Here is a 26,300-nt window from a genome sequence, read left to right on the forward strand (position 1 = left end):
TGAGGAGGGACCACTGCATTATGAGTAATGATTCCCCCAGAACTCCTCTAGCAAAGTTTTCTACCTATCCAATATTTCTTTACGCCAGGGTCATCTGTGAGAAAGTAGTTACAATAGCAAAAATCGACTGTAGTCATAGAGACAAGATAGAGTATCAGAAATGGTATCATAAAACAGATTTTAAAGGGATTTAGAAAGGGATAGGAAGAAAGAGAGGATGCCCTGCATAGAAAAGAAAATGCATATGGGTTTCAGGTGCTGTATGATATGAATTCCTCTCAGTACTCAAACATATCATGTAAGAGAGTGACTCAAGCATTTTTTCACTGTAACCAGAACCCCTGGTCCCACATTCCTAAGGGAAGCCTTACCAAAATTAAGAAAACACAGTTGAGGCTGGACTACTTTTGGAAGCTCACCAAGTCATAGGTGCAGGAGAAAGAATTGAATATAGACTAGACCATGGAAACAGATCAAATAGAGTGATGACTGCAGGAATTATATGGAAGAACAAATACAGAGCTACTCACTTCTTTCTACAAAGGAAGTCACCATGCCATTGAAACACATAGCAGTAATGCTTGTCCAAATAAGCAGTTTTTGCTGTTCTTAAAAAGAAGGGGTGTAACAGTGAACACAGGCAGGAAGGAGAAGATGGCCAGTTCTAATGGGATTGTTGATAGGACAGCCTCTAAATGAACTTGAAATGCACTTTACAAGGCATTTTAGGCAGAGAGACCAGCATGTGCTGTTCTGATCCTGACTATCCCAGCAAAAAGTAATTTAGGCTTGGATCTTGCTATGATGGTTTTTGCAGACATTTCTTTTAAAGGAACTGATTGTCTTGTATCATGTGAGTGGAAGGGGCACGAGTAAGCTACAGTCTTCCCAGCTTCTATGAATCACACCTGCTAGTTCTGTTGCCTAATATGCCTGTGGGAAATGAAAAAGAAAGATAGAGTGAAAATCTCCCTACCCCTAACTTGTGAGACTTCTATTCTAGTCCTGAAAATGTAAAGAACTCACAGGGATTAATGTTTTTTGTTTCATTGATTTTTTTTGCTAAAATTAAGAAGATTTTCAACTGTATGGGAATTTTAAGTAAATGGAGTTGTGCCAACAGAGGAGTGCAATCAAGATTATATTTTCTGTTGATGGTTTATTTAAAAGGGAAGGAAAAACTTACAAACAAAAAAACACAGGAAAGAACAACACATTACTCTATAAAAACAACAACACATTACTCTATAAAAACGGTAAATAACTTCTTTCATATTCTCTTCTGCAGATATTATGTAGGTTTTGGCAGCAAAATTTGTTTGCATTTGGTAAAAACAAAATTCAGCAGCGAAAAGGAGAAAATCGATTTGATGGTTCTGTCCTGAAATTAATTTTCTCAGTTTGTCTCCTAAATACAGACTTAGCAGAACACCTGCGTGGAAAAATACTCAGTGATGAGCCATGAGTGACTCAGAGGCTGGACCACCACACTGGCAGCCCTCACGTCCACAGCAGGGAACTTGCAGCTTAGAGCTGGGTGGCCAGGCTTCCTGTTCACCTGATGAAAGGAGATGAGGACCTCAGGACAAGATTTGCCAGTCCAAAGGTAACGGGGGGGAAAGCTGCTTGAAGGTCAGATCAGATTTCTTTGATCACAGGTGAAATGAGGGCTCTCAGCCTAGGCAGCTGATTCCTCCCTTTGCAGTACTTGCAGTGCTCACAGTTTTACCAAAATAAATCATCATTTTCAAAACTCATGCCAATAGAGCTGGGTATTGCCATTCTAACAGTGCGGAGCAGCCACTGTCAGATCATGGCCCAGCACCTCTTTCAAAGTCCTGCCCTTTCCCACTCTGAAATAAAAGGTTCCCAAGAGGAGAAGGAAACAGACTGAAATGTTCCCTGATCTGCTGGAATATTCAGGTTATTAACAGTTCTGTTCAAACTCAGGCTTCAATTTTTTCTCCTCTAACAAAGACGACTTCAAAAGTTTTACTGGATCAATGCGCAAAGGCAGAAGAGGATGTGCAAGCATCTTTCCTCAAAACACAAACTATTTGGTTGCTGACAGAAGGTGCTTGTGGGGTTTTAAAATACCTTTGTGTACCTGATACAAGGGTTTTAATCAGTCAAACAATTGAAAACCTTGTACAACTGTTAAAGTCCCCAAACAGATCATGTTCTCTCTTTTTTCTATGAAAATGGAACAGGAATTGTACATGAAGAAGAAAAACAGCTCTCAACAAATGTTACAGAATGACCAAAACATGTTATTTATCTGTAAGTCTCCTAAAGCAAGCTAATAGCTACCATTCTATTTTGTGCACTTCATACCAGCAATCAGTAAAAGATGCAGGACATCCCTTATTGGATTAAAAGAGTTCTAATGTGTATTTTATCAGCAGATGGAATTAGCCTGCAACACATAAATGGGCCCTTCTATAGTCTCTTTCAAAACAAAAACCCCAACAAAACTAAACATATGTACATGTTTATAACTGCTTTGTTCTAGAGAAAGAAAAAAGTCCTGTATCAGACTGTAGTTTTCCAAGGGCTTTTCCTTTCATATGACTTTCAAACAGCCACCTCCCAACATGCAGAACGTTGCCAAGGAAATTAGGAATGATGGTAAATCACAGCATCTTTTATTCGTCCCAGGCAAAAGCAGAGTAAAACTCATTCAAGCAATATTTTTTCTCCCTTTACTCAGCTCTAGGTCTGTCCTTTCTCCTTCATTAGTGAACAGCTTCAGGAGTATCTTTGACTTCTGTCCCTGTTTCTTTCTAGAGACATAATCCATGAAGTGCCTTTTCAAACTACAGGAACTGGACTAGGCACTGTGCAATAGTGGTATCCAGGATTACATTCAATCACTGTGCACTTCTCGACTTCAGCCGCACCGGCCAGTCTTAACCTGGTACAAATAAATTTCCAATCCTGTTAACACTGCAGGATTAGTTTGGTACCTGACAGTGCCAGATCATAGTCTGTCCTAGCGGAACAATCTTACTGAATGTTGCAGTCGTTCAAATCTCTCCGGTGTGATCTTACTCACACTGAACAAGATTGACAGATCTTTGGCTAAACTAAACTAAAGCATGTCATGACTAAGGAAGAGAATTCCTGGTTTTATCCTCTGAGCCCGCTTTAGGCTTGGTTTCAAACTGCTGGATTCATCATTAAAATATAAATATGCATTTGAAAAAAAACCAACAGGCTTTTAAGCAGACAAGTCAGAAAGCACAAAATGACATTTTATTGGAAAGGCAGGTGAGATCCAGCTTTCCAGGCTCAGCTATGTCACAGTTAGTAAACAGCACAACAGAACTCAGCAGTAAATGCTAATCTGGTATGGAGATAAATGCCTCAGGCAATAGTAATAAAATGCCCTCACTAACAAACGTGTCTGCTCTGGATTCTGGAAAAGTTTACACTTCAGGGGGAAAAAAAGAAAAAAGAAGAAAAAAGAAGAAAACCAACCCCCACCTATGCTCATTGCTGATGTTCCTGCATCCATTAAACCTGTGGTTTTCCAGTCAACGTATTCTAAACTCGCCAAAGACTCTGTTTTCTATAAAAGTAAAGCCAGCCTCCCCCCAGTTCTCTGACAGAGCTCATGCTCTCCTGCATGGATTATTGAACACTGTACCTGAACAACTGATCCTTGCCAAAGCCCCTGCTCATGCAAAACTTTGTCAGAAGGAATTTGTGCCAGTAGTGTTGACCCTGTCCTGATCCATGCTCTGTCCAGGCAGTGAGAACCTGGTTTAGTCTGACTGAACATCCCATCTGACAGCCGAGGAGAGGAAAAACGGACAGGTCTGGCTGATGGTCCTGTGCGCTAGGATGGAGCTGCTTCCCTGAGAGTCTCCCCACAAACTGGATGTGAGCATACAAACACTTTAGCTGTACAAGCCTAAATAGGAAGGTCCCTGCATGCTACTAAGAGAGCTTATAAAACCCCTCTTTCCTTACAGTTTCTGAAAGAAGAATGGGTAAGAAGTCTGTAAAAGAAAACCACATTTATGTTTTCAAGGCCTGATAGTTTATTTGACAGCTTTAAAATCTGCTAAGAATTCATAGCAATTTTTCTCTGAAGTGAATCTATTAAAAATGTGAAATTTGAGATTAAATTGGAAAATGAGATTTTCATATTGATGAAATAAAGCTGTTTTGCTGAATTTGCATCCCTTGGAAAAGATCAGTTCCCTTGTTAGAACTTAAAAGAAACGGCAAATGAAAGAGAAAACCCAGCTCTACAAATCCTGTTAGATGATGAACGCAAATAAATCTACTCCTTTCCTTTCCTGAGTACCACAGCAGCATTATTCTTGGTGTCACAAGGTGGTGCTCTTCCTTTCAAGTAATCTGTTTCACCCTAAAAACGACCCCCATTAACTTAAAGAGGAAAGCACACTTTGTGATTTATCCACATACACTGTCTTTGTTACTGAAAATGAGAAGCATCTCATCTATAGCACTATTTTGGCACAAAGATGCACAATAGTCACTTTTCTTTATAGGTGACATGCATGTTAACCTGGACATGGTAATCCATGACCTGCACCAAACTATTTTATAGTCTGAAGAACCCCAGATTACTTAAGTATTTTAAACTTGCAGTTTTGTGGTTGTTTTGCAGGAAGTTCAACTTACCTAAAAATTTCAGCTCTCTACAAGTGATGTTTTAATGATTTAAGCACCAAACCTATACATGCAATCAAGAATGAAATCCCTGAATTATTTTATACTAAATCTACTTTATTCTATGCTCATGCTACTTGTTCCAATTTTGGTATAGCAAAGATTTTTGTACTGAACGTGTTTAATTGTACTGAAGATATCAAGGAGAAGTTACTGGGTTTGATAGCTAGGTGTAGAGCGTTGTGATTTTTGGTACCCACTAATGCATTTGGAACTTGAGAGTATTAATTTTGCCCACTCTAATCAATCCTGTAAAAATTACTAGAAGCACAGATGTGTGTCCCCATCAATCTGATTCTTTGGAGATCAACAGGATAAATTACATCTTCTTTACAACTGCCACTAATCTCATAAAAGTAATACTGTATCACAACTCACAGCTGGGTGGTTTCTTCAAATTCACAACTCATAATTCTAGAGAAAGTTCCATGGTCACAGAAAGACAGTATGGCTGGGGCACTAATTACTATCATAGCATCATTCAGGTTGGAAGGGACATCTGCATGCAATATAGCATCTAACTAAGAGATTAATGATTACTGAACCTCTGGACTAAAACTGTAACTCCAAATAATGCTATATTAAACACAAATAATGCTATATTAAACACAGTGGTGTTAGCAACCACCACTCCTAGGGCCAGATTCCTCTTGATGTGCATCCATGTATTCACTCTGCCTTTGAAGGCATCACTGTGGGTGGCTGCAATCAACAGCGTGTGTCTGGGGGCTGCCAGGGCTGAAAATGCTATATTAAACACACATAATGCTATATTAAAGACAGTGCTTGCCTTATATCCATAAGTTATAAAGTGAGAGAAATGGCTAATTACATTACTGTTTAAGTATGACATTAATATATTAACTGATGACACAGCAAACACGTAAGCTAGGCCAATTGCAGCCAACAAAAATAAAGCACTGCCAAAAGCCAGGGACATTGTGGAAAAACAGGGCACTGCAGGTAGCAGATGACACATAGCAGGCGGCTGCATGCAGTGGGGCAGGAGAAGGAGTGGTGCTGAAGGAGGACAGGTAAATTGAAGTCTTCCACTGCCCATCAGTACTTGAATTGTTCACCTCTGCTCCAAGGACCCCAAAGCATGAAAAAACATGAAAACATCATTCCCCCATATCTGAGGCTGAATTACATCTAAGCTCAAGGTTTTGAAGCACTGAGCCTCTCACAGGAAGTGTTCAGGGCTTCAAAAGCCCCTGAGTCCTCAGAGAGGACCAGCTCATCAATATTTCACCTGTCAGAAAATCCCCAGTTGCTCTACTGCTTCTAGGGACAAGAAGTGTGTTGTGCTTATTTGTTTCCTCCTTCATGTGCCAATTCCTCCCATTCTACACAGGCTGTCCCAGCTAAGAAGGAGCATGCACCACACAGATCAGCATCCTGGCATATCCAAATGCTTCTGGATTCGCCATTGGCATCTACGATACTATTACCTGCCAACAAAACAAACATCCCTAGCATTTTGAAAACTGAAAGCAGATGACAGCGTGAAACAAACAGAAAATAACAAAATACGTATTAGTGAGCAGCAAATGAAGTGACTGCATTGGAGAAGCTCACGTTTAATTTATTAAAACCCTTCTGCTTTTTCATATATAGGGGATCTGCTGTGGAATTCCCAACACACTGCACCAGAGCTCTGTGGCAGCCAGGGCCCTGCTGCAGAGGACAAGCTTACTAGCTGTTTTGGTGCCTTGAGACCTGCTCTTTAGCAAGGCAATGTCAACAGAAGCTTCTACTGCCCAATGCAGCCCTTACTATCTGGGGAAACCATTACTCTGAAAAGTCCATCTCAGAGCCATTACATTTAGTTAGAAACCAACTTTGTTCCTGTGGAAAGCTCTTTCTCAGCAGATCTGCTGCATTATCCAGTATGTCTATAGGATTTAGGAGGATCCAGTATGGGCATGGGAGTTTGCTGCCATCTTCAGTGAAACATGTGGCACTCTGCAACTTTCACACCTTAAGAGGAAGAGCTACATGTGAAGACTGTGGCTCACTAAACTTTAAATTGGACTATGCCACCATATCTCTGAGGCTGGTATGGACCACGATATCCACTCTGCAGTCACCACTGGCATTAGAAGAGTTGCACAGCAGTAATCCAGACAGGAACCCCAGGAACAGCTGGTTACCTGCGTGTCTACCAAGCATCTCCAGAAAAGCAACATTTTAGGCTTAAAAACTGCTAAAACAAAGGGAGGGTTTCCTCCCAGGCTCTCACTTTTCCAAACTATCAAAAAACCCAACCAAAAATAGCAGAAAAAGTCCTCTTATAGCTCACTACATTGCAGTTCCAAAACCCTCAGAAATTCAGGTCCTTGATTTGACATCTCTGAAAATCCCTGGTAAAGGCAAAATGTGTTAGCAACCACCACTCCTAGGGCCAGATTCCTCTTGATGTGCATCCATGTATTCACTCTGCCTTTGAAGGCATCACTGTGGGTGGCTGCAATCAACAGCGTGTGTCTGGGGGCTGCCAGGGCTGAAAAGGGCGTTTTGAAAGAATGAATGCATGGAGGACTTGGCTGAAATTTGGGATCTTTCACCCTTCAACAAACAATGAAGCAATGGGGATATTGACACAGCTGCCTGAGCAAAGGACAGGAGCCACCGTTGCCAATATATTTTCTCCTCCAGAGGCAGGTAGAGGAACAAATGCACTGGACATAATTAGTTTTGCAGTAGAAAACAAATCAATTGAAAAAGCAAGTTTTCAATCCTCTATCTAACACAATAACAGGAAGCATAAAATTGATTTTGGTTTGAGGTGGATTGGTCTCTGCCACGTGGTATGTGTGGGGCTTGCTTCACTTTATTTTTTCCTGTCCACAGGGTGACAACTTCAAATGAGTTAAGGCTGTTTAAAAAGCCTTTCCTTTGTACCTGTTAAAGATGCTCCTAACAAAACTCTAGGGCTCGATTTAACCATCAAAATCCCAGAGACTGTGGCCCTGGGTCCACAAAGAAACATTATAAGGATCCCATGTACCTCTTGAGATATATCCTCAAGATAACCCTCAGTACAGCAGTCAAATCTCATTAAACAATCGTTCCAACAGAAAGGTAGCAAGCGCCTTCAAAAACTCTCACCCTTTCAAGCAGCTGAGGCATGAACAGTCAGCCTTTTTAATAAACTGTCAACCTATGTTTTTTCCCCAGCATATCCCAGACAGCTGCTGGATTCAGTCTTTTTGACCAGACAGGAAAGCAGTCATGCACTACAGAGAACCTTAATTCTGGCCCCATGTTTGGCAATGACTTGGTTCATGTATCTTGGTGCTGCTCTGAATGGGGTTCTTACCCAAAATGGGAACGTTTAGTACCAGTCCCTCTGAAACTTTCTCTCTCAGCAGCTATACAATGTCATATACTGCCAGATGACTTCACCTCTCACGCTCTGCCTGTCTTACAGCTCTTGAACTGCCTCCACCCCACGGGAAGGTCAGGCACATTCATCCCCATCTCATACTTTTTTCTCGCTCTAAGTCTGTATCAGTATTTTGGAAGATTCAATCAGAGGAGGAAGCACAGAGCAGGAGAGATCAATAATTGATTATGCAGCTTCTTCCTCTCTCTAAGCAAATGATTTACATCCACCATAGCAGTTTAGTAATCTCCAGCAAGGTTCCTGTGGATCTCCAGCCTAAATAAACTTCTATCAACCAAGAGGCTGGACAGTAGAGGAGGTGGGGACAAGCAGTGATCAAAAGTATTAATTTTATCACTTTTTAATGACAAAGCAGCAAACAGCAGAAGTAACTACAACACAGGGTAATTATGTCCCCAATAAGCAATTCAGCTGTTTCAGAAAAAGTTTGTCTAGAACATAAGACTGTATATTATAGAATAGATATTACAGACCACTATCAAAAGATCATTTGAGGGTACTGATGAGACTGTTCATTTCCAGAGTACAAGACGATCAAAGAAGCACACACAGCAACACCGTGGCATTAAATCATCAGCAACAAAAAAACAAACCAAAATATGCAGGATAAATCCAGAAGTCAGAATGAACTCTCCAATACAGAAGCATACCTGGAACCAGTCTGTTATTTCATGTGCACTATAACTATGTTGTGCACAACAGAGATCCTCCCAGGCTGATGCCAAGCCTCAGTTCAGAATGCAAGGAGCAGGAGCTCACCTTCCTGCTGTTCAAGGACATTGCTCAGGAGCAGCACCCCCCCACCGAATGCTGAAGAAATAGCCTTGTCTGAACACGTGAACTCCTGCAGTGTTACCAGACACTTGGGATCGTCACTGGTTCCTGAGCAGTCACAAAGGCAACGTGTTTATTCCCAGAGCCTGTCTATCCTTTTAACACCTGGCAAAATCCCACGTGCTCTCACCCATAGTGCCAGTCCTGACTTTACTCCCTGGCTTTGCTGGAGCCCTATTTCTTCATCTGCACAGCCCTGCTGAAGGAAAAGCAGCCAGCTGTGGCTTCCTGAGGATTCTCCTATTTGCCAATGAGAAAATAGGCCAAGTTACAGCTCCCTTCTTGTCAAGCAACTCCTGAAAAAGCAGACACCTATCTATATCATAAGTTTCTCAAGTGGCCTGTTTCATCTCTTGCCATCCCATACTTCCAGTTGAGTTTGTCAAAGTCCAGGTTTCCTAATACATAAAGCAGATGTTTCATATATCACACTATATGAACTCTAGTGGGCTGCCCATGTATTTGTATGTGTACTGTAATAATATGAACTGCACAAAAATACACATTTCTGGATTGTTTTCTGTCACTACACACTTCCACAAGATTAGAAATGAATGATCATCCTACATGCATCACACACCCCGAGCTGCTCCTGCTTTCTCTCAGGAATTACACTAAGGACAGATCCCTTTGTGGTTTGGGTTTGGTTGTTTTATTATTTGGAGGTTTTTTATTTAACAGCTTCTGCTGCTATTCTCTGAGGACGTAGGCAGTGTGATAGACATAGTCTGCATGGGAAGATTCTCAGTGACTTAGGTCTTAAAACTTAAGAGTAATACTTTGAACATGGCTTGCATTAAACCTCATCTACATGCAAAGCATTAACACTTAAAACAAAAGAAATCCAAAATATCCATTCTGTGAGAGATTCCAGTACCTATTTTTATCCATTGTCAGACTGATTCCATATATTCCATACAGACTTCATCTACTCATTTCCTTGTATTTTCACAGGCTAGAAATCAAGCTAATAAATATTCTGCTTTAATACTTTTGAAGAAAAAAACCCAAACATATCAACATTTAAAAAAAAAATTTAAAAAGCACCATATTGTGGAAAGCAGCAGCTCCTGAAGGGGTTCATACATCCCTTGAAGGGGATTTAAATGTGGATAGCTAAAAATACGTCCAGGTAAGTACAGGGGGAGAAATATAATGAAGTTTGGGACTAAACACCAAGGAAAAATTCCCTGACCACTGCTTAGCATCTCTCCAACAGAAATGAATGCCAAGCTATCAACACTTATATTTAAACACAGGTTTGGCAAAGCACAGACAGATGCTCTTTTGGGAACAATCGTACAGTGGCAAGGCTGCGGATGCTCTCACAAACACTTTTAAGAGCGAGACTTTGTGATCTTTAGGATACTAAATCAGAAAATTTATAACATTTCCCTCCTATGAGATAAAAACCAAAGGAGCCATGCCAAATTACTGTACCATATTTGCAAATATTTGAATGCAATTTATGCTGTTATCCTTGTCTATACTCCCAAGGAGCCACAGCGTCTTTTAAGCTCTTTCTTCTTCAGGTACAGTGGATGCAGCCATCCGTGACAAATTTGTGTTTTCTCTTCTGAGAATATACCGTATTCCTCAGTGGCAGAGAAGTGAATGGAGTTGCCATTTGCAAGATAGAAATGTTTACACCCAGACAGCAATTAAATCTGGTTTGGATGATAATGTTATAAATGAAATGCTAATAAGTACTGTAAATGGCCATGTAACCACATCCCATCATTTGCCAATTACTGGGAGGAGAGGGGAGGAGCTGAAAAGCAGCTGTAGAGTAGATGACATACTACTTTAAATGAGCAAATGCAGGTACTGTGCAATGCACAGCCCTGACAGCATCATTTTATAGCAGGAATTCAATTTTCCAAGCAACATCTGATTTCACCTTTTATTATCATGTCAGTAGTAATAATAATTTGCTCTGACACTGGCATTTTCTCAGAAGGATCACCAAGGGATTTATAAAGCCGAAGCAGGAATTCCAAAGAAGCTGGAGAGCACACCTACTTCAGCAACTGCAGAGCGCTCAGGGTGGCTTTGTCTGGGCTCCAAGGCTGCCACGCAGCACCATACACTGGAAACTGTTTAAATGGTTTATCATATGATTGTGCCCGAGTGAGAGGCCCTTAAACAGAATTTATTTGTTCTACCCCTGTGCCTAAATGCCTTCTGGACTGTCAGTTTTTCTACCACCTCAAGGGGCAAGTTTAGCCAGCTCTCAGTGGCTACAAGGACTTACCTTCTGTAATGGCTTAGTCTTCACTGTCAGGGGACTTCGGTAAAGTTATTTCCAGATGTTGCAGATTAAACCAATTCAGGCTGTGAACTGCTCTGCACATGAAACGTTCTTAAATAAACTGGACTTAGGCCACAGAAGACCCACCTCATGGGACAGAGTATGAACCACACACTGAACTATGTGGAACTACTCTTGACCCCATTATAGATGTGGGTAAACGAAACCCAAAGTCCACATCTGACCTCTTTTCCAAACCAAGCCTTCTCCCAAGGAGTCACACAAGGCCCTGAATCCCTTCTGCTGGCACTCCTCATTTGCCACAAAAGCCATTCATCAATTCTGATGGCCAAAGGTCAGAATTCCACTTGGCCTGGGACACTTGTGCATCTGTGCATAATTAACTTGATGGTAAACATTAGTTAAAGTTTTCACTGCTTCTTACACAACGATTTTGCTGGAAAAAGATTTTTCCACCTCAAGAACTGCAGCATCATTCCCTGGGACCAAGTGCAGTTTGCCTTAAACTATATGACTTAAAGACATGCAACCAAATTATGTCCTTCACATGTTATCATCACAATCCAATGGAAGATACATCTAAAAACACTTCCAAATGAACAATACACAAAATCACTTATTCTAAGCGTGTCGCAAGTTTTGGTTTGTTTTTATTTTTAACCAAGATAGAATAAAACAAAGTCCTTCTGAGAAGCAAACATGTGAAAAATGCCATGACAAAATAGACGAGATCCTTATCTTACTACGTGTGTATGAACTTATGAGCATTTCTGAATGTTACCAATACCACTGCTGCTTTACCTACACAACATAATCTAGCAAAATAAAAATACAGAACAGCTGGTATAGAAGCTGGATACAGCTGGAACATTGTGTCAACATTTTTTAATGGAATCATATTTCATGGACAAGAAAGACAGCCCCACAGAAAAAGTGCAAGTAAATCACCGGTTTCAGCTGAAACCTGCATTTCAGATGCCACTCAAGACTGAACTGTCATGCCACTTTCTGCACAGAAGAGTTAAGGAACATACGAAAAAGAAAACGTTTGTGACTCCTAGGTGGACAAGGCCTGAAATCAGTGCAGTGGTGATTGAGTTCAGCTGGAAAGGAGGTCCATCTGGAGGAGCTACAAGGAGAAGAAAAAGGCAGAGGTAAGGTCTGGTTACAATCTGGCAGCAGTGCCAAACACTTCTGTCTCTCCATTACCACAACCTATATACAGAAGAATTACAAAGAAGGGACTAAAACTGTACTTCACAATGAGCACCTGTCTACTTGGATAAAGCTTACCTGCGTATACACTGAAAATAGTTATTAGTTCTTTAAATATTCATGATACTGGGGGATAGAGTAAGGATACTTATAAGACATCTCATATTCTACTGACTGACCTTGATCTATGCCATTTAAGGCAAGACTGTTGTTGTCCAAGAACTGTCAAGACAGGGTATAAGGATCTGTGGCCTAATCAAGTTAATGAAAAGATTTCTTCCCTGATGATCACTACTCATATCTCAATTCAAAGTGTATATAAACCCTTAGCAAACATATCTAGCACCATATATCTGAGATACTTCAAGTTTATCTATATACCTCCACAGAAGACTTTTAAGCATATTTATCAGTTCTCAGAAGAGGTAACATATTTTACTATCTAGCACAGCTCAACAGGCTATGAACCAGCCCCTGGATACTGGAACACACACACACAAACATAGCCTGTACCACCTTTTCCAACAGGAAGGAAAAAAAGCACCAATATGCATTTATCTAAGAGCCTTGTTTGCCATTGCCAGTGATGGAGAGTGAGATGAAACAATTCAGCTTCTCCATGGGAAACCAGACTGCTCCTCCCAGAAACAGCCACCTGCCCTCAGTATCATCAAGGATGACGGGAAGGAAAGGCAGCAGCCATTAACACAGCAAGCAGTGTGCAGCAAATTAATGATCTGGAGTTTATTATTTTAATGATATCCATGGGTAGGAACACACCATGGAGCAGCTCATTACAGGGAGAACATTGTTTCTATGCCCGGAAAGAAAAGTAGCTGCTTTTATGTGGTTTAAGTTGAGAAAAAAAGGGAATAAATAGTAATGGAGTTTACAGGACAGGATAGGTTGCTTGCTTGTGCCACTCAGTCCTGTCACGTACAAGTGAAAGGTGGAACGGCCCAATGGACCATCTGGTTACCTTGACTGTCTTAGTCATCAGCTACTCCTTGTTACCAGCAGAGAACAGTAACAGACTGAAACTAGTCCTCCAAGTGCCCAAAGAAGTAGCAACCTAAAACTTAAAAGACCTGATCTCCCTCACAGCCTACTTCCTTCACTACCCTAGCAGACCACAAGTTGCAACCAAGCTTCTCCATAGGTTCTTCGTATGGTTAAATGCTAGGAAAACAGGAGCTGAAGCACAGCTTCTCTGAGTTTGAGCCCTGAACTGCACCATAATACCCAGTCTGCTGCTCCACTTCTGCATGAGATGAGCGAATTTTACTGTTAAAGTCTGGTGTTCTGTCTGGCAATTGCAATGTCCGCTCACCCTCACATGTCACAGCAGTAGATTTTCATTTCAAATCCATCACAGGGATTACAAATTCCTATGTTTGTGGGGCTGTGTATACAAATTAAACTGAGCCAGTTTCACCCAGATTCACCAATTGACTTCTCTACAGCATGTCAGCACTGACTCCCTCAACTGACCAAAAAAAAAAAACCCCAAAAAAAGAAAAACATTCCAGCAAGTGCATAGAGCTCAATCAAAGCAGGTCATCTGCTCAGTTCTGATTCACTCATAAACCCTCTTTCATGTTTCTTCAAATCTGGTTAACTTCCCACATTATTAATTGCTGGTTGGCACCTCATCTACATAAAATAAAAATGGGATGCATTATATTCTACAAATACCTCTGCCTACCTGTTCCCCTCCTTGCAACACAAAAGCCAGCAGTCCTAGCTTTATTTTCCAAACACATCAGGGGGAAGGCAAACACATGTAGGGGAAGGCAAAAACCCAAACCAGGTTCTTATCTCACTGCCAATGGAAAAGGTGGTACCTTCAAAGGTCACCCAGGCTGTCTGATGACATTTTGTAGCACCCCATGGAGCTGTTCCCCGTGTCACAACACAACCAAAACCACAGACAGAGGCAATGGGCAGGAAACGAAACACAGGGCAGGAAAGTTCATTTAAACATTAAGAGAAAAGGTTTACTCTCAAACAAACCAATCACCAGAACACGTTGCCCAAAGAACTTGTAGAGATCTTGGAGATGTTCAGAGAGGACAAGGCACCAGAGGCTGAGCAAGGGCTTGGAGTAAACAGCAGGAAATCCCTTCCAACCTCACCCACTCTGTACTATCCATCCTAACACCAATGGCTCCCAAAGGGCCACCAGCAGTATCCAACCTGACCCCTGTAAGACCCAAACCGACACTGACACCACCCAACCTAAGGCTTCCCTTATACAAACTAACACCTATGCCTGCCAAATTTTCCTTCCACCACAAGCGTTCAAGTCCCAGTAAAGGTTAACAAAGCCCTTTACACCTCCCATTATATTCCCAGTACGCTGGTGTGCTTCTTCAGAAGCCTTTCCAGCCAATAAAACAGGCCCAAACTAATAATACTTGTTATTTAGACAGAGCCACTATTGCTTGGTATCTCTTCCAAACAGACTTCAGCAGGACCATAAGGAACAACATCTTCTCCAGAGAGATTTGAGTCTGATCTAAATGTAGGTATTTTTTACAGACAGACACGCTTCAGATGCCTCATCTGTATCTATATACAAAGCTAACCCCAAATGTCTCAGTTGCTTTTGGGTAATACACAATGGTAACTTGGAAGCAAAACACTTTGGCAGGCTGCATACCGTGTACAAAAGCACACTGGTATTACTCACCGTCAGATGACAGAGTTCCTGGTACGCAGGGAGAAGACGGAAGGCATCCCAAGCAGTCTTCCTAGTATGTCCCCTGGTCTCACCCTGGATGATCGCACGCAGACGAGAGCAGCAACGAGGCTGAGGGAAAACAAAGGAGAATTGACAACATCAGCCCAGCAAAAGCATGACTGCGGGGCTCTGAGCCTATCGGCTCATACAACCCAGCATCATTAAAGCTCTTCGAAACAGCGGGAAGTGCCAAAAAGAAGCAACCAATTTGGGGAAGGGGCTGGAACCCTGAAAAATGGCTTTAGACTTTTCTGTTTCCCCCTCTTTTCCTTTGAGCCCTTTACTTACTGTCCATGCAGGACCCGTGTCGCCCGCACGCTCTGTTCCCTGCAGCACAGAATGCCCCATGCCCGGGGAGCTGACTCAGACCCGAGGCTGAGGAGGACTCTTTGGTGCTTACGGGTGGGAGCTGCCTTTCAAAGGAACAGAGAAGAGAATAAATAAAACCGGCAAACTGGGAAGCGCAGGGAAGCAGGGGAGAATTGCTGTTGTTCCTGGCTTATAGGTAGGAAAACTGAGGCATGGACGGCTGAAATCTGTCCGGAAAAGCTGTCGCTGGCCATCCCCTACCCAGGCTTGCTCGGCATACTGGTGGCACCGCTCCGGGTGCCTCCGTGTGTAGGGGATGCCCAGCACCAGCTTTCGGTAGCGGCTCCCCAACTGTGGGAGCCGGGCTGGACGCTCGCGCTCCGTGTGCTGTGACTGACAAGTATAATAAAATTATAACAATATAAATATAACAGCCCTGAAAAGAAAGCCGTACAGAGACACTTGTTAATGCACTCACTGGGAAGCCTTGAGAGGTCCTGATGCTCCGCACTCAGCTGATTCCATTACGGCAAACATCCCAGCACAACAGCACAAAACGCCGCAAGACTCCAAAGCTACAAAACACAAAGCACAGCACAGAGAACTGACCCCGCTGAAGCCCGAGAGCTGAATGAGCCTCTCCCGGCAACACTGCGCCTTTATACCCCAGGCAGCAGCCACAACTCCTCCCTCAATGATCTGGGGGCAAAGCAGCACCTGGGGTAAAAGAGGTAGGATGAGCAGTGCTTTCCGTTTTGGCTGATGGCTGCAGCCCAGGAGGAGATCCAGGGAGAAAAGGGCTCTTCAACAGAGCAAACCCCGGCGTGCTTTATCCAGAGAACAGCCCCATCTCTTAGAGAGAGATCCAGAGATCGGGCACCGGAGAGGCCGTGTGCAGAGCTCCCTCTGAATTTCAGGTGGCCAAGCGAGGGCAGGAGCTCTGTGTGTGCAGGTGATGCCTGCGGCGTTTGCAAAACCAAAAGCACCGCTCCGAGGAGCATTCCACGGAGGACTGAAGCCGGGCGCGGAGCAGCAGCTCCGGAGCCCGTTTCCCCTGCGGCACCGAAAAAGGGAGCGTGTGCTGCCACCGTGCGTCCGAACGGCGGTACTGCAGGTGGTGGAGGTGGGGGGGGCGGAGCGGCTCCGGAAGCCGCTCGCTGCTGCCGTCATGTGTCGGTGAAGACGGGAGGGGGGGGCCGCTCTGTCGAAAATTCAGCATTGAAATGGGGGGAGACGGGGGAGAAAGCGGCTGGGGGCCGCTGTCCGGTACTACCGTGTGTCCTTCGGGCGGCAATCAGCGGCAAACCGGGTCGGGAAAGCGGAGGTGCAGCGCCGAGAGACGACTGGTGCTGCCATCATGTGGCCAAAGTTCGGTACTGCACACGGTGAAGAAAAGCGGCTGCGCGGGTGGAGCCTCAGCCAATCAGAGGAGTGGGGGGGCGATGACCGAAAGGGGCGTGACTACGAGCGGGTGACGTGCTCATCAGCCAATCAGAAGAGTGGGGGGGCGGAGCCGGCGAGGGGCGTGGCTACGAGCGGGTGACGTACTCATCAGCCAATCAGAGGAGGGGGGGCGGAGCCGGAGAGGGGCGTGGCTAGGAGCGGGTCACGTGCGCCTCAGCCAATCAGAGGAGTGGGGGGCGGAGCCGGCGCCGGGCGGGACTAAGCGTGATTGACAAGCGCCGCAGCCAATCAGAGGCGTGGGGGGCGCCGTGGGCGCCGGGCGGGACTAAGCGTGATTGACAACCGCCGCAGCCAATCAGAGGCGTGGGGGGGCGCCGTGGGCGCCGGGCGGGACTAAGCGTGATTGACAACCGCCGCAGCCAATCAGAGGCGTGGGGGGGCGCCGTCGGCGCCGGGCGGGACTAAGCGTGATAGACAACCGCCGCAGCCAATCAGAGGAGTGGGGGGGCGCCGCCGGCGCCGGGCGGGACTAAGCGTGATTGACAACCGCCGCAGCCAATCAGAGCAGTGATCCGGCGCCGCCGGAGCCGGGCGGGACTAGGCGTGACTGACAAGCGCCGCAGCCAATCAGAGGAGTGGGGGGGCCAGTGTAGAAGCCGAACGGAAGCGGGGCGGGAGTAAGAGTGACTGACAGGCGTCTCAGCCAGTCGGGGTGCGGGTTGTGCCGCCGAACCGGGCCCGGACCGTACCGTACCGAACCGAGGCGAATCATGGGGGTAACGGGACTCGGCGGAGGCAAACGGGGGGGGCAATGGCAGCTGTCGGCTCCCCTGGGACCCCATGGAAGCCACTCCGGTCCCTCCGGGCGGCTCCGTCCCCCTCAGGCGGCTTCGGCTCCGCTCGGTTCCCTTCGGGCGGCTCCGTCCCCCTCAGGCGGCTTCGGCTCCGCTCGGTTCTCTTCGGCCGGTTCCGCCGCTTCGGGAGGGTTCGGCTTCGCCTCAGCCAATCAGAGGAGTGGGGGGGCGGTGTCGGAGAGGGGCGTGGCTAGGAGCGGGTGACGTGCTCATCAGCCAATCAGAAGAGTGGGGGGGCGGAGCCGGCGAGGGGCGTGGCTACGAGCGGGTGACGTACTCATCAGCCAATCAGAGGAGGGGGGGGGCGGAGCCGGCGAGGGGCGTGGCTAGGAGCGGGTCACGTGCGCATCAGCCAATCAGAGGAGAGAGGGGGCGGAGCCGGAGAGGGGCGTGGCTAGGAGCGGGTCACGTGCGCATCAGCCAATCAGAGGAGTGGGGGGCGGAGCCGGCGCCGGGCGGGACTAAGCGTGAGTGACAACCGCCGCAGCCAATCAGAGGCGTGGGGGGGCGCCGTCGGCGCCGGGCGGGACTAAGCGTGATTGACAAGCGCCGCAGCCAATCAGAGGCGTGGGGGGGCGCCGTCGGCGCCGGGCGGGACTAAGCGTGATTGACAAGCGCCGCAGCCAATCAGAGGCGTGGGGGGGCGCCGCCGGCGCCGGGCGGGACTAAGCGTGATTGACAACCGCCGCAGCCAATCAGAGGAGTGGGGGGGCGCCGCCGGCGCCGGGCGGGACTAAGCGTGATTGACAACTGCCGCAGCCAATCAGAGGAGTGGGGGGGCGGAGCCGGCGCCGGGCGGGACTAAGCGTGATTGACAAGCGCCGCAGCCAATCAGAGGCGTGGGGGGGCGCCGTCGGCGCCGGGCGGGACTAAGCGTGATTGACAACCGCCGCAGCCAATCAGAGGCGTGGGGGGGCGCCGTCGGCGCCGGGCGGGACTAAGCGTGATTGACAACCGCCGCAGCCAATCAGAGGAGTGGGGGGGCGCCGCCGGCGCCGGGCGGGACTAAGCGTGATTGACAACTGCCGCAGCCAATCAGAGGAGTGGGGGGGCGCCGTCGGCGCCGGGCGGGACTAAGCGTGATTGATAACCGCCGCAGCCAATCAGAGGAGTGGGGGGGCGCCGTCGGCGCCGGGCGGGACTAAGCGTGATTGACAACCGCCGCAGCCAATCAGAGCAGTGATCCGGCGCCGCCGGAGCCGGGCGGGACTAGGCGTGACTGACAAGCGCCGCAGCCAATCAGAGGAGTGGGGGGGCCAGTGTAGAAGCCGAACGGAAGCGGGGCGGGAGTAAGAGTGACTGACAGGCGTCTCAGCCAGTCGGGGTGCGGGTTGTGCCGCCGAACCGGGTCCGGACCGTACCGTACCGAGCCGAGGCGAATCATGGGGGTAACGGGACTTGGCGGAGGCAAACGGGGGGGGCAATGGCAGCTGTCGGCTCCCCTGGGACCCCATGGAAGCCACTCCGGTCCCTCCGGGCGGCTCCGTCCCCCTCAGGCGGCTTCGGCTCCGCTCGGTTCCCTTCGGGCGGCTCCGGCCTCTTGGGGTGCAGTTCGTACTTTTGGCCACAGGAGGGCAGCACCTCCCTTTGCTCTGAGCCACCCCTTTGCTTCCCCTCCCGCATCTCCGGCACCTGCAGTACCGAGCTTTGGACACAGGATGGCAGCAGCGAGCAGTGCCCCGAGCTACGCCGTGCCCCCCCACCTCCAGCACCTGCAGTACCGACGCTTGGACACGAGGTGGCAGCACACGCTGCAGAAGCAACGGCCTTAGAGCAACGGCGGCTCCCCTCCCCGTTGACAGCCTCCGGGGACCCCAGCTGCTGAGTGGGGACAGTTTGCAATATTGGGGCTGGGGCAAAGTTGCTTAAGGAACTTCTATTCGAGATTCTTTCAGACTTTTATTGCTTTGTGTTTGCTTTGTGGGGATTTATAATCACATTCTTCTCTTTTGCTTTTTATTTTCTTTACACATTTTATTTCCTTTTTCATTCATGTTTTTTCCAGCTGTCCTTGTCTTTTAGTCTCTTTCAGTAACTATTTTTAGGCGTCCCATACCTAAAATGAGATAAGAAATGGGCAAACATGGGTTAGAAAATGAAAAAAATGGTTCAAAACACCTTACAAATGGTCCAAAGTGGAACACAAGTGGCCCAAAATGGATTAAAACAATCAAGAAATGGGTAAAAATGGGTTAGAAGTGGGCAAAAATGGCCTACAATGCGGAAGATGTGGATAAATATGGGACAGAAACAGCCACAGACAGGTCAGAAATAGCCCCCAAAAAAGCTTTAAAGGGGTTAGAAATGGGAAAGATGGGTTAGAAATTGCCAAAAACGGCTTAAAACTGGTAAGAAATGGGCAAAACTGGGATAGAAATGGCCATGAATTGTTTTGAAATAGACTAAAATGGCTTAAAATAGGGTAGAAATGGGGAAAAATGGCTTAAACCAGGCTCAGAAATGGGCAAAAATGTGTTTGAAGTGGCAAAAAAAAATGGTTAGAAGAAAAAATAGTTTAGAAATGGACAAAATGGCTTAAACCAGGTTAGAATTGGACATATAAGGGTTGCAAATGGCTAAAAATGGGTTTAAATCTAGTTAGAAGTGGCCACAATTGTGTTAGAAATCGTCAAAAAAGGCTTAAAGCTGCTGACAAATGGGAAAAAATGGGTTAGAGAAATAAAAAAGTGGCTTAAACAGAGTGAGAAAAGGGCCAAAAAAAGAGGGAAATTTTAAGAAATGGCTTTAAAAGGGTTAGAAGTGACCAAACACGGGTTGGAAATGGCAGAAAGAATTTAGAAATAGCAAATAAAACAGTTTAGAAGTGGGCATAAATGAGTTAGAAACAGCCATGTTACGGCATCTTCTTGGAATCAGGGGCTAAGTACACACCTCTGTCCCTGCAAGTGCTGCCCGGGGCTGCCAGGAAAGCCGATCTGTGCAATAGGCTGTGTGTGTTCTGGTCTGTGAGCCCACCATCAGCTACGGTACAGGTGAAGTCTTGTCACTGGAAAATGTTGAGCAGATAATACCCTTTAGTGAGCTAGAAAGCGGCACTAACGCTGCCTGCCTGGCAGGCTAGGAAAGGCAGATACATTTGGGGTTATGCACACGAAAGCTCTACGTCCTGCCGTGGTTCCAATGTCATTGCTCTTAGAGGTAAATGGAAAAGCAGCCTCAGGCCTCCTGCTGGGCTCAGGGATCCATCAGCTGCACCTGAGCAGCTTTGCCTGCAGGATGTGATACTTGCTATGCTGGTAAGTGACCAGTTCAAATAGGTTGAAATCAAGGTGCATTTGCCCAGAGCTGGGTGTTACTCGCACTGGTACTGGTACTTGTGGCAGCAAACATTTACCGTGACCCACCTGCTGAACAGAGCTCAGTACTGCAAATAATAAGCCAGTTTCCCCTCCCTGGCTGCATTAAAACAGGCTCCTCCAGATGAATTTAACCTCATGTCAGTGAAGCACTTTAGCTCAAGGTGCCAAAGACAAGCTTCGGCATGGGCACAATGCCACCAGACACACCAAAGAGCGTGAGGACGGGAAGCCCTTCCCTAAGAAAGAAGGGTAACTGTGGCCTTGGGCTTCTAAAGAGACCCTCAGCAGCTGTAGGGAAATGCCTGCATTCCCTGGGGTTCTAATCATATGAGCACAGGATGGTTTTGGTTGGAAGGAACCTTTAAAGGTCATCTGGTCTAACCTCCCCTGCCATGAGCAGGGACATCTTCAACTCCATCAGGGTGCTCAGAACCACATCCAGCCTGGCCTTGAATGTCCCCAGGGATGGGGCATCCACCACCTCTCTGGCCAACCTCTGCCAGTGCTTTACCACCCTCATTACAGAAAAATACTGGGGCTGACCTGTTCCTGGTTCTCCCTCCCTCCCTCCAGGCCTTGCCTTCTCCTCAGCAGTGCAGGTCCTAATTCAACAAAGACAACACCAAGGGCTGCAAACTCTGCTGGCAGTACCCAAATGTCAAGAGGAAACCGGGGACCTGCATTGTCACAACATCCAACAGGATGATTAGAAAAACACTGGTAATTCCCCATAGCCATAGAGCTGCTGCAAAACAGCCTGCAAGCAAAGCAATTGCTGTTTAAGCAAAAAGCAGCGCAATGGTCTCCGAGCAGGAAAGCAAACCAAGCTGAGATTTCCTGGGACAATGTTTTCAATTACGTGAATGTAATTGACTGGAAGGGAAAAAACTTCTTGAATTAAGCACGTAAACAAGGTGAACAAAATAATTTCTTCCTTGTTCAAGCAGAGGATGTGGTTTTGCTCTCATTTACTGGCCCCAGGTAGGAGAATCTACATCTGTCCAGCTGTTAAAGTGTCACTCTGCATTATGCCAATGTAAGAGGAAACAAAGTCCTGCATCCACATCTTCAGCCCCAGCTCAAGAGGGACGTGGAGCTGCTCAAGCGAGCCAGAGGAAACCATGGAGCTGCTGCGAGGGCTGGAGCAGCTATGCTCTGGAGCCAGGCTGAGAGAGCTGGGCTGGGGCAGCCTGGACAAGAGAAGGCTCCTGAAGGGGAGACCTGAGAGCAGCTCCAGTGCCTAAAGGGGCTGCAGGAAACCTGGAGAGGGGCTTGGGACAAGGGCCTGTAGGGACAGGCCAAGGGGAATGGCTTGAACCTGCCCGAGGGGAAACTGAGCTGAGCTCTTAGGCAGAAGCTGTTCCCCGTGAGGGTGCTGAGGCGCTGGCACAGGGTGCACAGAGAAGCTGTGGCTGCCCCATCCCTGGCAGTGTTCAAGTCCAGGTTGGACACAGGGGCTTGGAGCAACCTGCTCTAGTGTGAGGTGTCCCTGCCTGCCTGTGGCAGGGGTTGGAGCTGGATGAGCTTTAAGGTCCCTTCCAACATGAACCATTCCATGATTCTGTAAAATGTAGAAATGGGGAGGATAACTACAGGCAAATTACAGACCAATCGATGAAAGCAGAGAGTAAATGGATTTCCTCTCTCGGCAAGGTCAGAGAAGCATGTGCTACGATTACCAGACATACCTCCACTCTCTTCTCCTGCTTCCCAGTTGCAGAAACCTCTCTTTCCTTTTTGGTCTTGCAGATGAAAGAAAGAGGCTAAAAAAGTCTTCTGGAGCTCTTGAAAGGGTCTGTTCTGGCACACACAGTGTGCACATGGCTGCACGCTGCTCTGAAACAGAAGGGTTCTTGTATTTATCTAAGAACAAGAACTGGGTTTTTCTCAAAGCTCAAGAAACCACTGATGTGGGTCCACAGCATCAACGCTGATGAGGCTGATAGGCGGGTGTGCAGCCTAAAAAGAACGCATGATCAGGGTGCAGGTCACGTGTAAAACTCGCTCAAAACAGACACTCATATAGGGCATCGTGCAAGCAGGGTATTGCTGCAGCAGCCGTCCCTTGAAGAAATGGCTGGTTTTACAAACCTGTCTATCCTTACATCATCTTTATGTTCCTCCTCCTCGTACATATGAACATAAATTGTTAACAAGTTAAGCATAGATGCATAGATGGCATAGATGGCCACTAAAAACAAGAAAAAAAACCCATGTACTACTATGCCAAACCTAATACATCGGTGCTGCTCACACCAAACCATACACTGGGAGCTTCCTGCCAGCCTGTACCACTTCAGAGCTTGCAGCTTTTACCATGATATTATGATATTAACTTGAATTTTTGCACTGACTGCTAAGAAAGCAAAAAAGGAAGCATTTTTAGCAAGGGATAATAAAGCTATTTCATAGTATCATATCTATAAATAAAGATGCATTCATTACCATCGTACATCACAGTCCTCTATGATAGGCAGGAAAGTGCCAAGTCCCCAGCTCCCCATGCCTCCCTGGGCACGGGCCCTCACTGCAGGGGCACCTCTCCAGCTCACAGGGCAATTCTGCTTTCGGAGGCAGCCTCCCGGAAGGATGCAGCCATTTCATCCTGTTTCAGGGCAGCACCACTCCAGGTGCTATCATTGCAACCGGCCACAAACTTCCCCTTTCTTGGGGGAAGAGAGGGAAACCGATGCGTTTGACTCCTCGAAAAGCTTTGGGGTGTGATGAGAAACATCCTGCACACAGAACAAAACAATCGAGCACCTTGGGGAAGCCCTGGCAAACTGTTTCTGCGGCTCTCCATGGGTCGCAGCACCCCCAGTGTCTCTCCCCCCCCCCCCCGTTTGTCCGTACCCCAAAGACCACGGTGGTGGCGCCGTGCAGGAGGTGGATGCCGAGTCCGTGCAGCAGCGGCGGCAGCAGCTGTTGCCGTGGAGACCGTGACCCGGAGCGGCGGCAGCAGCTGTTGCCGTGGAGACCGTGACCCGGAGCGGCCGCGGGGAACACGAGTGCCTCCGGCAGGAGGGATGGGAAGGGGGACACGGTCCCCGCTGCAGGCCGGGACAGCAGCGCCGCCCCCCCGCGACTGCCCCCCTCCGGCTGCCGGCCTGCCCCAGACCCCCTCGGTGCCCCGGTTCTACCCTGGGCCGAGCCGAGCCGTGCCGTGCCGATCCGGGCTGAGCCGTGCCCGGCGGGGGGGGCAATGGGAGGTGTCGGCTCCTCCCGGAACCACTCGGTTCCCTTCCTCCTCCTGCCCCCTCCCGCCACTCCCCGCCCCGCCCGCCGCCATAGGGCGGCCATGGAGGAGGTGCAGAGAGAGGTGCGGGAGCAGGAGCCGTGAGGAGAGGGGAGGGAGGCGGCTGGGGGGGAGCGCGGCTCTGCGCCGCCATGGGGAGAGGGGAGACAGGGGCGGGCACGGGGGGGGGGGGGTGCACTGATGCCACTTGATAGGCGCCATCTTGAGTACGGGCGCCGGGACAGGCCAAATTAGTGAGACGCCATTTTGACGTACGGCACTACGGGGCGGCCATCTTGGTGAGGTGCTAGCCTGAGTACGGCACCTCACCCCTCATGGCGTCCGCGTTGCCGTGGTAACGGCCGCACCGCGCCTGCGCTGCCGCCATTTTTTGTTCCAAGATGGCCCTGACGAGCGCGGCGCGGCCGGAAGCTCCGTTCCCGTCCCGTTCCCTCCTCTCGGGGCTCGCAGGGCCCCCACAGAACCCCATAATGGGAATGCAGAACTCCAGATACCCCTCATAAAGCCCCACAGAACCCCGTATCCCCCCCCTATTGCCCCACACGTCATCTAGGGACTCCAGAACCCCATATCCCCCCGTATTCCCCCATACACCCCATAAGGGGTCTCCACACCCCTACAAAACACCACGGAGAGACTCCAGACCCCCAAATCCCTCCATAGACCCCCATACAGGGACTCCAAATCCCCCCACAGACCCCCATACTGGGACTTCAGACCCCCAAATCCCCCCAGACCCCCATGTAGGGACTCCAGACCCCCAGATACACCCATAGACCCCCATGCAGGGACTCCAGACCCCCAAATCCCCCCACAGACCCCCATGTAGGGACTCCATATCCCCAAAACCCCAGTATTGTCCTCCCATATACCCCGCCCTATGATAGGGTAGGCTAACCCCATCTAATCCAGGCTCATCTAACCCAGGCTAACTGAGGATAGGCTAATCCAGGTTAACCAAGACTAACTCGAGGTAACTCAGACTAAACTAAGTTAAGGAGGCTAGGATAATCTCACCCGTCTAATCTCACCTGTCTCTTATCTGAGCTAAATGACCCGGGATGATCCAAACCGGGTCACCCAAGCTAATCTGACCCGGGATAATCCGACCTGGGCTAATCTGACCGGGCTAATCTGACCCGGACTAATCTGACCCGGACTAACCTGACTCGAGCTAATCTGACCCCTGGGGTAATCTGACCAGGGACAAATCTGACCCAGGACAAATCTGACTAGGGTCAGTCTCCCCCCAGTCAATCTCACCCAGGTCTAATCTCACTCATCTTAATCTCACGCTGGATGGAGGCTATGCTATGCTTCCCCAGGCTAGGCCAAACCACACAGCCGTGGTAAACTAACGCAGGCTATGCTAACCCGAAGTGAGCCGAGCAGAGCTGAAGCCACCCGGGGGGGCGGGGCGGAGGGTCAGCGCCGTCCAATCCCGGGCCGCACGGCTGAGGGGCCGTTTTCCCGCCTAGAGACCGGTGGCCAATCAGCGGTGTCCTTTTCTGTGAGGGAGCGATGGCAGTGCCCGGGAAGGAGCAGACAGCGGTGAGGGCTGGAACGCAGCTTTGTTTTCTGTACGTGCACGGTTACGGAGCTCAGCAGGGTTTAGCTCGGCGCGGTAAAGATCGAGACTTGCTGGACGAAGGTTAGTTCGGGCTTTGGTGGGCGGGAAGACTGTTGTGATGACGGAGGAAAGGGGTTTAAATGGGAGAGATAGTGGGGAAGGGGGGGAGAATGGCTGTTAGGGGGGACAGATGGTAGAGAAGGGGGGTGGGGGTGTGGGAATAATGGCGGTTAAAAGGGATAGATGATGAGAAAGGGGTGAAGAGTGGGATACGGGATAGAAGAACAGGGGGGAGTGGCGGGGGGGAAGACAAATTGGCGTGGTGGGGAAAAGCAGATGCCGTATTGGGGGGGACAACACATGACAAGAAATGGACCAAAAGGGCTTGGAAACAGCCAGAATGGCTTCAA

At 48.0% G+C, this 26,300-nt stretch overlaps 2 long non-coding RNA genes across 5 annotated transcripts; both read right to left on the reverse strand.

The window, feature by feature from the left end:
* Positions 1 to 11,852: 11,852 nt before the first annotated feature.
* LOC117436686 (uncharacterized) lies at positions 11,853 to 16,878 on the reverse strand. 2 transcript variants are annotated; one of them, XR_004550027.1, is made up of 5 exons: positions 16,760 to 16,878; positions 15,965 to 16,061; positions 15,466 to 15,590; positions 15,127 to 15,246; positions 11,853 to 12,348 (listed from the first exon to the last, which is right to left on the reverse strand). It is a non-coding gene; the product is annotated as an uncharacterized lncRNA (long non-coding RNA). The 2 variants fall into 2 exon arrangements; XR_004550028.1 differs by lacking the exon at positions 16,760 to 16,878 and adding an exon at positions 16,204 to 16,683.
* A 2,858-nt stretch (positions 16,879 to 19,736) lies between these two features.
* LOC117436669 (uncharacterized) lies at positions 19,737 to 24,323 on the reverse strand. 3 transcript variants are annotated; one of them, XR_004549996.1, is made up of 4 exons: positions 23,918 to 24,323; positions 22,753 to 22,895; positions 20,637 to 20,751; positions 19,737 to 19,800 (listed from the first exon to the last, which is right to left on the reverse strand). It is a non-coding gene; the product is annotated as an uncharacterized lncRNA (long non-coding RNA). The 3 variants fall into 3 exon arrangements; XR_004549995.1 differs by having other exon boundaries at positions 22,753 to 22,900; XR_004549994.1 differs by lacking the exon at positions 23,918 to 24,323 and having other exon boundaries at positions 22,753 to 23,897.
* Positions 24,324 to 26,300: the final 1,977 nt, after the last annotated feature.

Source organism: Melopsittacus undulatus, chromosome 9 (genome assembly GCF_012275295.1).
Source record: "Melopsittacus undulatus isolate bMelUnd1 chromosome 9, bMelUnd1.mat.Z, whole genome shotgun sequence".
Lineage (NCBI taxonomy): Eukaryota > Metazoa > Chordata > Aves > Psittaciformes > Psittaculidae > Melopsittacus > Melopsittacus undulatus.